Raw genomic sequence first — 16741 nt, 5'->3', positions numbered from 1 at the left:
ACTTAGGCCAAGCAATCTCTTAGATCTATCTCTATAGATCTGTATCCCTAGAATGCGAGATGCCTCACCTAAGTCCTTCATTGAGAAGCAACTCCCTAGCCAAATCTTGACAGACTGAAGCATAGGGATGTCCTTCCCAATGAGTAGTATGTCATCCACATACAATATGAGGAAGACAACTATGTCCCCTACAACCTTCTTGTAGACACAAGGCTCATCTTCGTTCTTGATGAAACCAAACTGTTTGATCGCATCATCGAATCGAAGATTCCAGCTCCGAGAAGCTTGCTTTAGTCCATATATGGACCTATGCAGCTTGCATACTCTGCTAGTATGCTGTAGATCTACAAAACCCTCAGGTTGTGTCATGTACACATCCTCGAGTAGGTTTCCATTTAGAAACGCAGTTCTGACGTCCATCTGCCAGATTTCGTAATCGTGGTAAGCTGCAATAGCAAGCATGATCCAAATGGACTTAAACATCGCTACTGGAGAAAAGGTTTCATCATAGTCAATACCATGAATTTGCTTGAAACCTTTAGCTACCAAGCGACCCTTATAGATAAGTCCATCCATGTCAGTCTTTCTCTTAAAGACCCACTTACACCCAATGAGTTTTACCCCTTCAGGTGGATCAACCAAAGTCCATACTTGGTTGGTGTACATGGATTCCATTTCGGATCTCATGGCCTCTAGCCATTTCTCGAAATCTGGTCTCATCACAGCTTCCTGATAGGTGGTAGGCTCATCCTCTATAAGCACAACGTCATCATGGTCAGATAAGAGAAATGAGTATCTCTCAGGCTGACGACGTACCCTATCAGACCTGCGAAGAGGTATGTCTACTTGAACTGGTTGTTGTTCCTCAACTCTTTGTGGAACAACATCATTCACAACACTTTGTGGTTCCAGTTCAACTTCCATCGAGGCATCAGTGCTATTGTTCACATCTTGAACTTCTTCAAGATCGAACGCGCTCCCACTAGTCTTTCTAGAAACAAAGTCCCTTTCTAGAAAGACCCCAGTCTTTGCCACAACTATCTTGTTCTGACTGGGAATGTAGAAGTAATATCCCTTAGTTTCCTTGGGATATCCAATAAAATAGCACTTGTCGGATTTGGGTCCTAATTTGTCTGAGACTTGATGTCAAACGTAAGCCTCACAACCCCAAATCCTCATGAAAGACACCTGGGCATCTCGCCCAGTCCATATCCTATATGGTGTCTTTATCACGGCCTTAGATGGAACTCGGTTGAGTATAAAAGCTGTCGTGTCTAGAGCATACCCCAAAGGTATGTCGGAAGAACTGTGTGACTCATCATAGATCGCACCATATCTAATATGGTACGATTCCTCCTTTCGGATACACCATTCCACTGTGGTGTTCCAGGAGGAGTGAGTTGGGATAGAATCCCACACTCAGCTAGGTAGTCACGAAACTCATGGCTAAGGTATTCTCCACCTCGATCAGATCGAAGTATCTTAATACTCTTGCCAAGCTGGTTCTGTACTTCATTCTTGAATTCTTTGAACTTTTCAAAGGATTCTGACTTATGTGTCATCAAGTACACATAACCATATCTACTGAAGTCATCAGTAAACGTGATGAAGTACCTATAACCGCCTCTAGCAGCGACATTGAAAGGACCACATACATCACTATGTATGAGTCCTAACAAATCAGTCGCTCTTTTGCTGTGCCCACTAAAGGGAGTCTTGGTCATCTTGCCTCGTAGGCATGACTCGCATATCTCATATGATTCTAAATCAAATGAGTCCAGCAAACCATCCTTATGGAGCTTGGATAAGCGCTTGTCATTTATATGACCTAAGCGATAATGCCAGAGGTAGGTTTGGTTCATGTCGTTTGACTTGAACCTTTTGGTATTTATGTTATAGATAGGGCTCTCAAGATCTAGAATATAGAGTCCGTTTATCAGAGGTGCACTACAATAGAACATATCGTTTAAATAGACGGAACAACATTTGTTCTTTATTATAAACGAAAATCCTTTCTTGTCCAAACAAGAAACTGAAATTATGTTCTTAGTCAAGGCAGGCACATAACAACAATCATCTAATTCTAGTACAAGCCCAGAGGGAAGAGATAGATGGTAAGTTCCTACAGCAATAGCAGCAACCCGTGCTCCATTGCCTACTCGTAGGTCTATCTCACCCTTCGTCAATGCCCTGCTATTCCTCAACGCTTGTACATTAGTACAAATGTGCGAAGCACATCCTGTATCTAATACCCACGATGAAGAAATAGAGAGGTTGACTTCTATAACATGTATACCTGAAGTAGAAATCTTATTTTTCTTCTTCTTAAGATCTTCCAGGTATTCTTTGGAATTCCTCTTCCAGTGCCTTGCTTGTCCTTGATATAGGTGACAAAGATGTTCAACCATATCGTAAGCGCTCATCAACTTATGTTGCTTCTGAAGCTATGAGTTCATGGTTGCGAGCATAAGACAGGACACATCTAATGCGTCATCTTGATGCTTCTTGTAAGCATCTCGATCTGTTCGCGTGGCAGTGGCAGGAGGAGCCTCCGGAATGGGCTGCTCCAGAACATACAGTTTACGTTCCTGAGTGAGAACTATTCTCAGATTCCTGTACCAGTCTAGGAAATTTGCTCCGTTGAGCTTGTCCTTCTTAAGGACAGAACGCAGAGAGAAGATGTTCATGTTTGACGTCATGGCAATTCTACAACAGAAATAAATGCAGAAATAAGTATCATATTCTTAATCATTTAATTAGGCCTTTAACTAAATAATGCTCCCACTGAATTCTATAATTCATGTGGGACAAGATCCACATCATACTAACCCTTGAGTTAGCTTTGGCTAATACGCCCAAGACTTAGTATGATCGGTAGGTAACGATTACCAATTACATCTCTATGCAACTCTTGTTTATAGGATCAATATCCGCATTTATATTAAAACTCGAGTTAGCTTTGGCTAATACGCCCGAGAGTTAATATATATGTGATTTTGACCTATCTTTCCAACCATTGGAAGAATGCCTATAGCTTTACTCGATCCAACCGAGTTAACTAGGAATACTCAATCTAATTGAGTTGTACTCACCCATGCGTTGATAGGTGGGACCAAGATTGTCCCTCCGTACCCTACCAAGATAGTATGTGTTGCTCTGCTTTGGCAGATTCAACAACAACATGCGATCGAGGTAGTGGTAGGTATCACGGCATGGTAGGCATTACGAGTTGACGTGATTTAGATCTAATCTAAACGATGATGCGTATCATATACTCGATAGATATAATCTAATCGAAGGGTGCATCATGTGCACGACTTAGATCTAATCTAATCGTAAGGCACTAATTAATTACTTAATTAACTAGCATGCATCACATACACACAAAACAATTAACGAAATAATTAATCAAATATTTTTGTGATTATGTCATGGCCCTACTACGATCTTCTCAAGCCAATGAGAAGATCGGATGGTCAACCTAAGGTCAACAGCTTCTCAAGCTTCTTCGTTTGACCACCTTGTGTTGCTCACGCCCTCCTCGTAACTCCGTCTCGAGTGGACCTTCCACAGCTCCAATTTTGTACATTACAATTTTGAAACTCGAGTTATATTCGAGTCTAAATCTAATTTACAACCAGAATATAAGAGAAAGACACGACGCGCAGGTCGCGAAAATAAAATAAAAAATAAAAATACAAGCACGCACATCACATAACGACACGCAGGTCGTATTATGAATTACAACACAATTGTCCAATCGAATTAGGTCTTTGGGTCATGACTATCACAAAAATAATATATAATTCAAAATTATATATTTTTCATAATTTTCTATAATTTTGTCATAATTTTACAGATTTTATGAGTAAATTTTCCCAGCGGTCCCGACTAGCGATTTCAGGCGCAATCGCGGAGCAAATCCCCTTGCGGGGTTAGGGGCAGTACCCCTACCCGCGATCTAACCATCGCAAGTTGCTCCTAAGCGATCCTATAGCGCCTAAGTCCGCTGTCCCAAAACAATTTGGGTCGAAACATTGCCGTTTCGGAAAATTCTTCTCGGTAGTCGAAGCCTACAAGTGTAAAAACACTTGTGCTTCGCTTCTACGAGAAAAATACCCATAAAATCATAAAAATTAGGAAATTCACAGAATATTACAGTATGCATATTTTTCATAAAAATATTAATTAAACTCGTACAAGTCTTCGCACGTGGCTCTGATACCACTGTTGGGTTTTTCGGGCCGCGAAAAACCACGTTTTCGCGTCGCGGAAACCCCGAATCACCCTAGCCATTGGATCTCGTGCGAAGAAAAACTTCCGAAAACACGAGTACGAGTTTTAAACTACGATCTACAGTAGATCTACAAAGGAAAAATATTTTACCTTCGAAGCGTGCCCTCGCAAATCCCGCTCGTCCAATGGTACGCCGGATCTCGAAGTTGTCAACGTAGACAACTCTCTAGTGATATCCACACGAACAAGGTGTGTTCTCTAACACACAAGGATGGAGAAGAGAGCACCCAAGTGTGCTAGCACTTTCTAGGGCTCTCGGGTAGGATTTAAAAAGGGGAGAAAGGAGAGAAAGAAAAGGGATCTCACATAATCCACTAGGTACCCTCCTTTGTGACCTTCACTTCACCCTTTTCATGGAACACAACTCACACACCTTCTCACTTTCTTGAAACCCACGACAACAACAAGAGAAAGGAGGAAGAGAGCTAGAAGGAAGGAGAAGCATTCAACACCACTTGAATGACACAAAATGAAACCTCCTACACCATTAGTGTGGCCGGCCACACACATGTAACCTCCCCATTTAATGTGGCCGGCCACATTAAATGGAATGGGAGGTGTAACCTCCATGAGGTGGCACACCTCATGAGGTGGAGATGATGTGGTGCCATGTAGGATGAGTCATCCTCCATGAAGTGGCAATTCATCAAGTCAAACTTGATGTTTCAACTTCCCATTTTGGTCAAGTCAAAATTGACCAAATCTCTTCCATGTTGAGTTGAATTCATTCTTTGATTCAAGCCAATTTCAATCTAATGAATCTCAATTCATTAATATAAATTGACTTAATGAATCAAATTTAAATTAGACTTATTCAACAATTGAATCTAATTGAGTCTAACTCAATAAATCAATTTGAATCCAATTGGTTCATCATATGAACCTAATCTCCATCCACTTGTTCTTTGTGTGTGACCCAATAGGTTCTTGTAACATTGGAAATGTTTCTAAACTCCTTTAAAAACATAAGCAATGAGCGGCATCTAGCAATACATCATTGCTACCCAAGTTACAAGAAATGTTGAGATCCAACATCACCTTGTGACTACTAATTGTGACTCCTCACAATATATGACAAGTGTCCTTCTATCCTAGACATCTAGATTGATCAATGTGAGGCATAGACCGTGTCATCCTCTGACCAATCTAAATCTTGAACTCCAAATAGACTCACTAAATCAAATGAGCTCAATATCCTATATTGACTCATTTGGGCATGGCCATGCACTTTGTGGTCTTACTCTATCAAGAATACCGATGTCTCTCCCATCATATAGGAGGGATAGATCCCATCTACATCACTCACATCCCTCTGCATAATTCGTTACATACCCAGTAATCGCCTTTATAGTCCACCCAGTTACGGGTGACGTTTGACGAAACCAAAGTACATAACTCCTTATGTAGGGAACCATGATGACTTCAGGTCTAAGGACTAGTAGTCATACTAATAGCCACATGAGAAAGTATATGACACTCATATAACGATCCATGATACTTTCTCATGGCGGGTCATTCAGTATACATTCTCTAATGCATACCCATGTGTCAACTTGATATCTCTATATCCATGACTTGTGAGATCAAGTCATCGAGTTGACCTACATGCTAGTCTTATTGCATTAACATTGTCCTTGAATGTTAATACTCGACTAGGAATGATTTAGAGTAGTGTTCCCTATATCATCTCACTATCGATTCAACCAATCGATTGATATGGGTAAGAACCTCCTACTCAAGGACGTTATTATACTTAGTTTATTTGGCATCAATACAAGTAAGTATAATAACCAAAATACAAATGCCTTTATTTATATAGAATATGATACAACAAGTCCAAAATACAATCATCAAATGATTGGCTCTAGGGCTCTAGCTAACAGGCCAAGACCCAAAGATTGAGCTAAGTAGAGGTCGGCCAATACTTGGAGCCCAAGCATGGTGTGGTCGGCCCTAAGAAAAATAAAACGATTTTTATTTTAAAATTTTTCTTATGTGGATTTCATGGTTTTAAAAGAGAATTTAAAATTTAAATCTTTCCTTCTACAAAAGATTAAGAAAAGATTTGATATCTTTCCTTATTTGTAGATTGAGAGAAAGATTTTAATTTTGATAAAACTTTTCTTTTTTGTAACTATGTTCATGATTTAAAAAGAGAGTTTTAAAATTAAATATTTTCTTTTATAGTCTTCTACAAAAGATTAAGAGAAAGATTAGATATCTTTCCTTATTTGTAGATTGAAAGGAGATTTTAATTTTAGAGATAACTTTCCTTTTTGGAAATCAACCACATGTTTAAAAGAAAATTTTTAATTTATAAAATTTCCTTTTATAACCAACCATGAAAGGATAAATTGTTAGAGAAATTTTAATTTTAAAATTTTTGGAAACAAATAAGGAAGTTTTAATTTTATGTTTAAAACTTTCCTTATTTGGAGCATGGGGATGTGGTCGACCATAGCATGGTTAAAAGGAAAATTTAATTAATTTTTCCTTAATAACGAAAGGCAAGGAATATAAGGGAATTTTAATAACAATTAAATTTCCTTATTTTCCAAGACCAAGGAATATAAAAGAGGGGGTAGATGTGCCTTCATAATAGAACATCTATTGTATAGTTCCTCTTCTTTTCTTTGGTGTGTGGCCAGCCCTATTCCTTCTTTTTCTCTTCTTCTTTAGTGGCCGGATTATCCTTCCCTTGGAGTACTTGTTGGTGGTCGGTTCTAGCTAGGAGAAGAAGGAGAGAAAGGAGGTTTTGCTCTTACATCCCTTGGAGCTTGGTGGTGGTGGTCGGACCTCTACTTCTGTTGGAGAATTGGTGGTGGCCGAATATAGCTTGGAGAAGAAGGAGCTTGGTGGTTCTCGTCTCGGAAGATCGTTGCCCACACAACGTCCGAGATTAGAAGAGGAATACGGTAGAAGATCAATAGGTTATTTGCTTACAAAGGAAGGTATAACTAGTAATTTTTTTCCGCATCATACTAGTTTTTCTTTGTATGAATTCTAAACACAAGAGGCATATGATTCTAGAGTTTCAAATTTGTGATTCGAGTTTGTATTTTTTTTGTTTTTCAAATTTGTGATTCGATTGTTCCTTTTGGTTAAACCTAGAGTTATATAAGGAAATTAAATATTAAATTTATTTAAAAGGCTTTGTCTAGGAAGTGGTGGTTGCTCCCATATCCAAGAAGGCCTAGTGCCTGGTGCCCATGTTTAACCTGGAAGCTAATTTTGGAAATTAATATTTAATTGAATTTATAACATAGGTGGATTTGGATCAATAATGTTAAGCATCGTTTGCGATCCTAATCTAAACCATTAAAAATAGATAAGTTAAATTTGGAATCAATAATGTTAAGTTCTGTTTGCGATTCCTAATTTAATTTCTAAAGAACACAATAGGTTGTTTAGGAAAGGTTCGACACTTGTACAAAATTTTTATACAGTGGAACCGGTACAATCTTCCTAGAACCAACCAACAATTTCGATAAGGGCAGTCGACTGGAGTCTAGGCCACTTGACTGGGGTCTAAGGCACTCGACTGGTATAAGTCTGAAACTGTTTTTCAACAATGAGTTTGACCGGGACAACTCGTATAGGTGTATGAGATCCTTGGAGGATAAATACATGAGTTTATGGTTAGTTTGGATGATAAATTTTGACAATTGGGATATTGTTGAAAGCTTTTTGATATTAGGTAAAGGGGGAGAAGTAAAGTTTAAGTGGAAAACCTTAAATACCTTTACGGTAAAACTCCTACCTCAATGAGGAGCTTAGTGTTGATACAATCGACCTAGGATTAATTGGGTGATCATTGTTTTTGATGTGTGTGTCAAAGAATTTAAGTTACGTTTTATATTGGTTCTAATATGTACTTAAGTGGTGCAGGAATTGGTAAAATTACACAAGCTTGGAAAGTCTCATCCTATGGCTCGGGTCCTTGAAGATTGGTGAAGGATGGTGCATCCAAGGGACCACGGACAAGGAGCAACGGAGTGAAGGGAAGTAAACCTTAAGGCAATGTGAAGGATGACACGAAGAAGAGCTGTAGGCTTGAGTGCATCTGAGGGACAAGGACTAAGGAGGAAGGCTTCAAGGAAAACTCCGGAGAGGATGTGTAGGAATGTGAAACATTCTATTCGCTTACAGATACCAGTCGATTGCATGTTTTACCAGTCGACTGGTATAATATCGTTAGGATGATGACGCACAGAATCCTCGCAGATTTGGATGAGAACAGTAGTCGTTACGTGCTACAGGTCGACTGGTATTGTGTTTTTCAGCAACTTGTATATAAGGTTAGAAGCTTGGAGAGACAAAAAGCAACTCATGCAAAAATACTGTTAAGCTCTCCAAGCGACCCCTGTTAGAGTGTATACTAAAAGCCTAGCTTTTGGTATAAACATTTATCTAGAAATAAGAATCACATTGGTCAAATGTCTACATTTATGATAAATGTAGTTGTTCAATTAATTTATATTGTAGATAACATGGTGTGTGGTGTCACACACAGAGGATCATGTTAACAGTACCTTATAAATTATAAACAGTAGCTCACGACCATAATGGAAAGGAACAAACCATTGGAAGGTCGTAGTGTAATTAGGTATTAGTTTATCTTAACTATATAATTACACTAGTACACTTAGAGTGTATTGAGTAGGACCATTAGAGGTCGTTTCTTTTATACTGACTTTATAAAGAAACAAAGACCTCAGTTATTATGGAAGTGTGTGCTCTTAATCCTAATATAATAACAAGCACATATATTTGATATTTATTTCTTTAATTTATCAATGGGTGAGATTTAGTTCGATGAATCAATAAGCCCGATAAGTTGGGAAATGATATCACTTATAGTGTGTGTTGTTGATTATAGAAGGAAAGCGTGTCCTAGTGATCTAGGTTGAGAATGTCCCCAAGAGGAGCTCATAAGGATTGTCATGTTAAACCCTGCAGTGGACTTAGTCCGACATGGCGATGAAGTTGAGTGGTACTACTCTTGGAGCTAGATATTAATTAAGTGAGTTGTCAGTAACTTACTTAATTAGTGGACATTTGTTATCTTAAACACAGGGAGACTAACACACTCATAATAAGAAGGAGCCCAAAATGTAATTTGGGATTGGTGCGGTAGTTCAATAATAGTTTTTTAGTGGAATGAATTATTATTGATGAAATTAAGTTGTGTGTTCGGGGCAAACACGGGATGCTTAATTTCATCGGGAGACCAAAACCAATTCCTCCTCTCGGTCCCTATCGTAGCCTCTAGTATATAGAGATTTATACCCACCGCATACCCACCTTCTTACCCATCCAATGGGGTCGGCCAAGCTAGCTTGGAACCCAAGCTAGGGCCGGCCAAGTCCAAGTGGATGAGCCATGCAGGTGGCCGGCCAAAGCATGGGTCCCAAGCTTAGGTGGCCGGCCACTAGAATATTAAAAAAGTTTTTTTATTAAAATTATTTCTTATGTGGATATCATGATTTTAAAAGAGAGTTTAAAAAATTAAAAATTTCCTTTTATAGCTTTCTACAAAAGATTAAGAGAAGAGATTAATCTCTTTCCTTATTTGTAGTTTAAAAGGATGGTTTTAATTTTTGGTAAAAACTTTCCTTATTTGTAAATCATCTACATGTTTAAAAGAGAGTTTAAAATTTGAAATCTTTCCTTATTTGTTGATTAAAGGAGGATTTTAAATTTTAAGAAAACTTTCCTTTTTAATCATGTTCATGATTTAAAAGAGAGTTTAAATTAAATATTCTCTTTTATAAGTCTCTACAAAAGATTAAGAAAAGATTTGATATCTTTCCTTATTTGTAGATTAAAAGAGATTTTAATTTATAGAGATAACTTTCTTTTTATCCACATGTTTAAAAGAAAGATTTTAATTTATTAAATTTTCTTTTTATAAACCAATCATGAAGGGATAAAAATTGTTGAAGAAATTTTTATAAATTTCCGGAAGCAAATAAGGAAGTTTTAATTGGTGTTTAAAATTTTATTTGCTTGGAGATTTATTTGTTGTGGCCGGCCATTGAAAATTGAAAAGAGAAAATTGTTTTAATTAAATAAATTTTCCTTTTCAATGGCAAAAGAATTAAGGAAGTTTTTTATTAAATTTTCCTTATTTGCCAAGACTAAGGATTATAAAAGAGGGGGTAGAGGAGGCTTCAAGGCTAAGGATGTCTCTATTATTTTTCTCCCTCTTTTCTTCTTTGGGTGTGGCCGGCCCTTTCTTTTCTCTCCTCTCCTTTGTGTGGCCGAAACTTTCTCATGGTGAAGATAGCTTTGGTGGCCGGATCTAAGAAGGAGAAGAAGGAGAGAAAAGAAGCCTCTTTTCTAGCATCCCTTGGAGCATGGTGGTAGTGGCCGAACCTCTTCATCCTAGAAGAAGTTTTGATGGCCGAAACTTGCAAGGAAGAAGAAGGTGCTTGGTGGTTCTCATCTCGGAAGATCGTTGCCCACACAACGTCCGAGGTTAGAAGAGGAATACGGTAGAAGATCAAGAGGTTTTTCTAAAAGGTATAACTAGTATTTTTCTTTCCACATCATACTAGTTATTTTTGGAAATAATACTAAATACAAGAGACATACAATTCTAGTGTTTCGAATTTGTTTTCGATATAGTGTTCTTTTGTTTTTCTTTTCCTTGTGATTTGATTGTTCTTTTTGGTTAACCTAAAGTTATTTTAGGAAATTAAATATTAGCTTTCCATAAAAGGTTTTGTCTAGTCGGTGGTGGTTGCTCCCATATCCAAGAAGGTCATGTGCCTCGTCACGTCAGTACTGGGAACCAATTATGGAAATTAATATTTAATGGAATTAATAACTTAAGGTGATTTGGGTCGAACGTGTTAAGTTTCGCAGGAGATCCAAGTCAAAACTTAAAAGAACAAATAGATTAAGTTTTGGATCAAACGTGTTAAGTTCTGCAGGCGATCCAAAATTTAATTTAAAAGAACACATGGTAGCTAGGAAAAGGTTCAGACCTTTGTACAAAATTTTTGTACAGTGGAACCTTTAGGTTTTCCGAGTAGCAACCAACAATTGGTATCAGAGCTAAGGTTTTGCCTCTGAGTATTTGGTATTAGTTTAATTATGCACATGTCATACATAATTTAGGCAGGATAATAGTAGGATGTGCTAACTTTGTGGATGCAGGATCCAACTATTATGGCTTTTAGTTATTATGTGTGTGATTGGACCCTTGGACATGTCAAGGGCATTTATATGTGTGTGCGTGATTGTATTATAAAATACAGCAGGAGCTGTATTTAGTTTTATTAGGATTTTATTTTTGATCTAGATACATGTACATTCCTTTTATGGAATATAGGATCAAAAATGTAAAATTCTATTTATGTCATGGATCGAATCTTGCAAAGCGTGGAACCTTCTAAGGACCAGAGGCGCAGTGGAACTAGGAGCAAGATGGATGCGCTAGACCCGATGGCGGTGGCCAAATATGGCAGCAACTTGGGATGACAACACACGGAGGACAACTAGAGATAAAAGTCATAATAGTTGAAAATTAGATTTTCTATTTATTGCTTTTATATTGTGTGTGTGCATGTTGGTTTACATATTTAGTAGGCTAGCATAGTTAAAATTCCTCATTTATAAATAACTAAGTGGGAGAGGGATTTTAAGTAAATCCTATAGTCTCCATTATTGGTTTGTAAGTGATGCAAACAAGCTTGCGCGTTGGCTCGAGTGCCTTCCTCCATAACGGATGAGCTTGTTTGTGGATCACTAGAACAGACTTCCATTTTGGATGACTATAGGAAGTTAATTAAGAGCGTGTGATCTTCCCCAGCGAAAGGGGCATAATCTTATTAATGGACTTAGTGTCAAGTAATGGTATACACTTAGACACATTTAATAGTATCCTCTCCAACGGAGTCACTACTATCACTTGTGTGACCAAAGGGAAACCAACTATTGATTTGTCATAAAACTAGATTGGCAATATAATAAAATTAATAAACCCCTCTAACAAATGTTTGAATTTGTATACGTCCACACTAACGTGGCATACAAGACTCATGGTGTTTGAGGTAATTTTATTTGTCAAAAGTTATATTGACAAGATAGTCAATGGTAAAACCCTCCTCTTACAAATGATGAATTTGTATACGTCCACACTAACGTGGCATGCAAAATTCACGGTGTTTGAGGTGTTGGTGAATTTAAATAATATTGTTTGAGGAATCAATGTTATTTTAAATTCAAAGAGTTTTGACCAAATATTTGATCAAAGATGGATCAACTATTAATTTTATTCATAAAGTAAAGTTGACGAGATAATAAAATTAATGAATAAAATCTCCTCTTCGATTTTGTATACACAAAATTCATGGAGATTTTAAGGAGTTGATCTTGACCAAATATTTTTATGATTCTTAGGATGTTTGTCAATCCCTAGTAGTCATACTATAGAAAAAGACTTAGTAGTCCCAATTGTAATGATTGGAAATAGGACTTGGACATTAAGGTAGACTGTCTTCTTAGAACTAAGAACAATTTAGGTGTATTTAATTCATTAGTTGAAACATGTCTAGTGGTGTTATCTACCAGAACCTGGAGTGTAGATACAAGATGCCATTAATCATGTCTGCAATTCATTGCAGGGTTCCAGGAAACCCGACAACTAAATGAAAGGTAAATCACCGTCCACATGGGCACTATTGTAAAAGTGGTAGCTGTTGCAGTGGGAGATGTTTATCCTTTGATAAGAATAAAATATGGATTTTAAGTAATTGTCTTTGCGTACCAAGTTTAGAGAACCTGATTTCAGTTTCTAAACTATTATAGATATTGTGTCTATTTTGATAACAAAGTTGTTATCAAGAAAAATAGGGAAGTTATCTATTCTGGTATGATGGTTGACAATTTATAATCCAATAACTCCCACGATGCAACAAATGGAAATTAGTAACACATCTTCTAACTTTAAGAGAAAGTAACCTTCGGAAATGAACCAATTATATCTTTGGCATCTAAAGCTAGGTTATACTTGAGTAGGATTCATTGGTAGCTGATGAACTTTTGGGTTCATTGGTAGTGGAAATCTTTCCAACCTGCGAGTCTTACTTGGAAGGAAAATAACCAAGAAGCTTTTAAGTCCAAGGGGTATGGAGTCAAAGATATGTTGAATTATTCGGTTCATTCTGATTTATGTGATCCTATGACTATCCAGACAAGAGGTAGTATTGAATATTTTGTCTATTTTATAGACAACTATTCAAGATACAAATAAATTTACTTAATGTACCGCAAGACTAAGTACTTTGATTAGAGTACAAGGTTGATGCGGAGAAATGTTAAAGTAAAAAGTCACTATGGAAGATCGTAGTGGCAAGTACCTCTTGAGAGATTTTAGGAGTCACTTATCAGAAGTTGGATTTCAATCCCAACTAACTGCATCTGGTACACCCTAACAGAATGGTGTAGTAGAAAGAAGGTAAAGGACTCTTATGGAATAATTAGATAGATGATGAGTTATTCAGAAAATTACCAAATTTGTTTTAAGGATAAACTCTAAAAACGAAAGTGAACATAGTACCTTCCAAGTTAGAACTCTCTACTCATATAGAATTGCTGAATAGGTGAAAACCTATTTTGAAGCATATTCGGATTCGTAATCCGCACATATGTTAAAGAGAGACAATGATAAGTTGGATAGGAGTTCACTTGTTTGTAAGTTATCCTAGATAAACAAAAGTAGATTTATAGTCTTAAAAATCAGAAGGTCATTGTTAGCATCAATGACTGTTTTTTAGAAAAGGACTATATAATGAACCACGTGCTCATAAGTAAATTTGTTCTTAAGGAAATAATAAAGGACATGTCTAACCTAGTACCAACTGTACAAGATGAGATACCACAAGAAAACTACAACATGTATCACAAATGATACACAATTGCAGAAAGTGTCTTGTCGTAGTGGGAGGGTTGTTAGGCAACCTAAATAGGTTCATGTTTTGGGAGAGTTTTTGGATTCGATCCCTGGAGGACATGAACCTGATCTCCGGTCATATGATGAAGTACTCCAAGATAAAGATGCAAGCATCTTGGCAAAGAGTAATGAATAACAGAATTAGAATATATGTATTCTAATAAAATCTGGAAGCTTGTAGAATCACCAAATGGTGTAAAAGCCGTTGGGAGTAAAAAGGTCTATAATAGGAAAAGAGGGATAGACAGAAAGGTAGAAACTTTCAAAGCAAGGGTAGATGAAAAAGGAAACTTTTTCACTGGTAGTCATGCTTAAGTCTATCCGAATTCTTTTATCTATTTGGTAAGTGGATGTCAAGACAGCATTCCTTAATGGAAGTCTTGAAGAAAGCATTCATATAAAGCAACCAGAAGGGTTCATAGCAAAGGGCTAAGAGCATCTTGTGTGCAAGCTCAATCAGTCTATGGACTGATACAAAGCTTCAAGGTCATGGAACATCCAGTTTATCAAAGTAATCCAGACCTATGGATTTATTGAGTAAACGGATAAGTCTTGTGTATACAAAAGATGTGATGGAAACGTGGTGGTATTTCTTGTACTATACGTAGATAACATTTTTGGTAGTTGGAAACAATATCAAAATGTTGTCAGAAGTAAGGGTATGGTTGTCCAAATAATTCGATATAAAGGACTTGGGAGAATGTATATATCTTTGAGATCAAAGTAATAAGGGATCGCAAGAAAAAATATATTTTACTTATCCCAAGCTTGATACATCGGAAAAATCCTTGCTCATTTTAAGCATGCAAAACTCCTAGAAAGGTTTCTTACCTTTTAAGCATGGAGTGTCTTTATCTAAAGAGATGTCTCCGATGACATCAAAGGAGATTGAGGACATGTAGGCAGTTCTTTATGCTTCGGCAGTTAGACAACCTAATATATGCTATGCACGAGATCAGAAATCTGTTTTGCCAAGGGCATAGTTAGCAGATATCAAAGTAACCCTAGACAAGGACATTGGACTGCAGTAAAGCATATATTAAAGTACCTTAGAGGCACTAAAGATTATATGCTAGCTTACAAGGCAGTTAATTTGGTTCCTATGGGTTGTACGGATTTTGACCTCCAATCGGATAGGGACAATAATAAGTCAACCTCGGGATTTTGTGTTTATTTTAGGAGGTAAAGTCATAACTATGGAAGAGTGGTAAGCATAGGTGTTTTTCTGGACTCCACCATAGAAGCTTAGTATATGGCAAGCCTCTGAGGTAGCCATAAAAGCTGAATGACTCAATAACCTCAAGATAGACTTAGATATGATTTCTGGTTTGTCCAAAGATTATTACAATTTATTGTAATAATATTGGTGCAGTAGCAAACTCGAAGAAACCATAAGTCTATAAAGGCAAGTAAACACAATAGAGCGCAAGTACCACCCAATACGAGAAATTGTATAAACGAGGAGAAGTTGTTGCTGCCTAGAATGCATCAGATGATGACCTATAGATCTTTTCACTAAGGTCCTTAAGGTGAGAGCTTTTGATGGACATGTTGAAGGGTTGGGAATCAGATGTATGGCAGCAGATATGGCAGCTTAGTCTTTTAGTATAAGTGGGAGATTGTTAGAGTGTATACTAAAAGCCTAGCTTTTGGTATAAACATTTATCTAGAAATAAAAATCACATTGGTCAAATGTCTACATTTATGATAAATGTAGTTGTTCAATTAATTTATATTGTAGATAACATGGTGTGTGGTGTCACACATAGAGGATCATGTTATCAGTACCTTATAAATTATAAACAGTAGCTCACGACCATAATGGAAAGGAACAAACCATTGGAAGGTCGTAGTGTAATTAGGTATTAGTTTATCTTAACTATATAATTACACTAGTACACTTAGAGTGTATTGAGTAGGACCATTAGAGGTCGTTTCTTTTATCTTGACTTTATAAAGAAACAAAGACCTCGTTATTATGGAAGTGTGTGCTCTTAATCCTAATATAATAACAAGCACATATATTTGATATTTATTTCTTTAATTTATCAATGGGTGAGATTTAGTTCGATGAATCAATAAGCCCGATAAGTTGGGAAATGATATCACTTATAGTGTGTGTTGTTGATTATAGAAGGAAACTGTGTCCTAGTGATCTAGGTTGAGAATGTCCCCAAGAGGAGCTCATAAGGATTGTCATGTTAAACCCTGCAGGTGGACTTAGTCCGACATGACGATGAAGTTGAGTGGTACTACTCTTGGAGCTAGATATTAATTAAGTGAGTTGTCAGTAACTTACTTAATTAGTGGACATTTGTTATCTTAAACACAGGGAGACTAACACACTCATAATAAGAAGGAGCCCAAAATATAATTTGGGATTGGTGCGGTAGTTCAATAATAGTTCTTTAGTGGAACGAATTATTATTGATGAAATTAAGTTGTGTGTTCGGGGCGAACACGGGATGCTTAATTTCATCGGGA

This window comes from Zingiber officinale, chromosome 8A, assembly GCF_018446385.1.
Source record: "Zingiber officinale cultivar Zhangliang chromosome 8A, Zo_v1.1, whole genome shotgun sequence".
Lineage (NCBI taxonomy): Eukaryota > Viridiplantae > Streptophyta > Magnoliopsida > Zingiberales > Zingiberaceae > Zingiber > Zingiber officinale.
Note: the sequence above shows the minus strand (reverse complement) of the source record.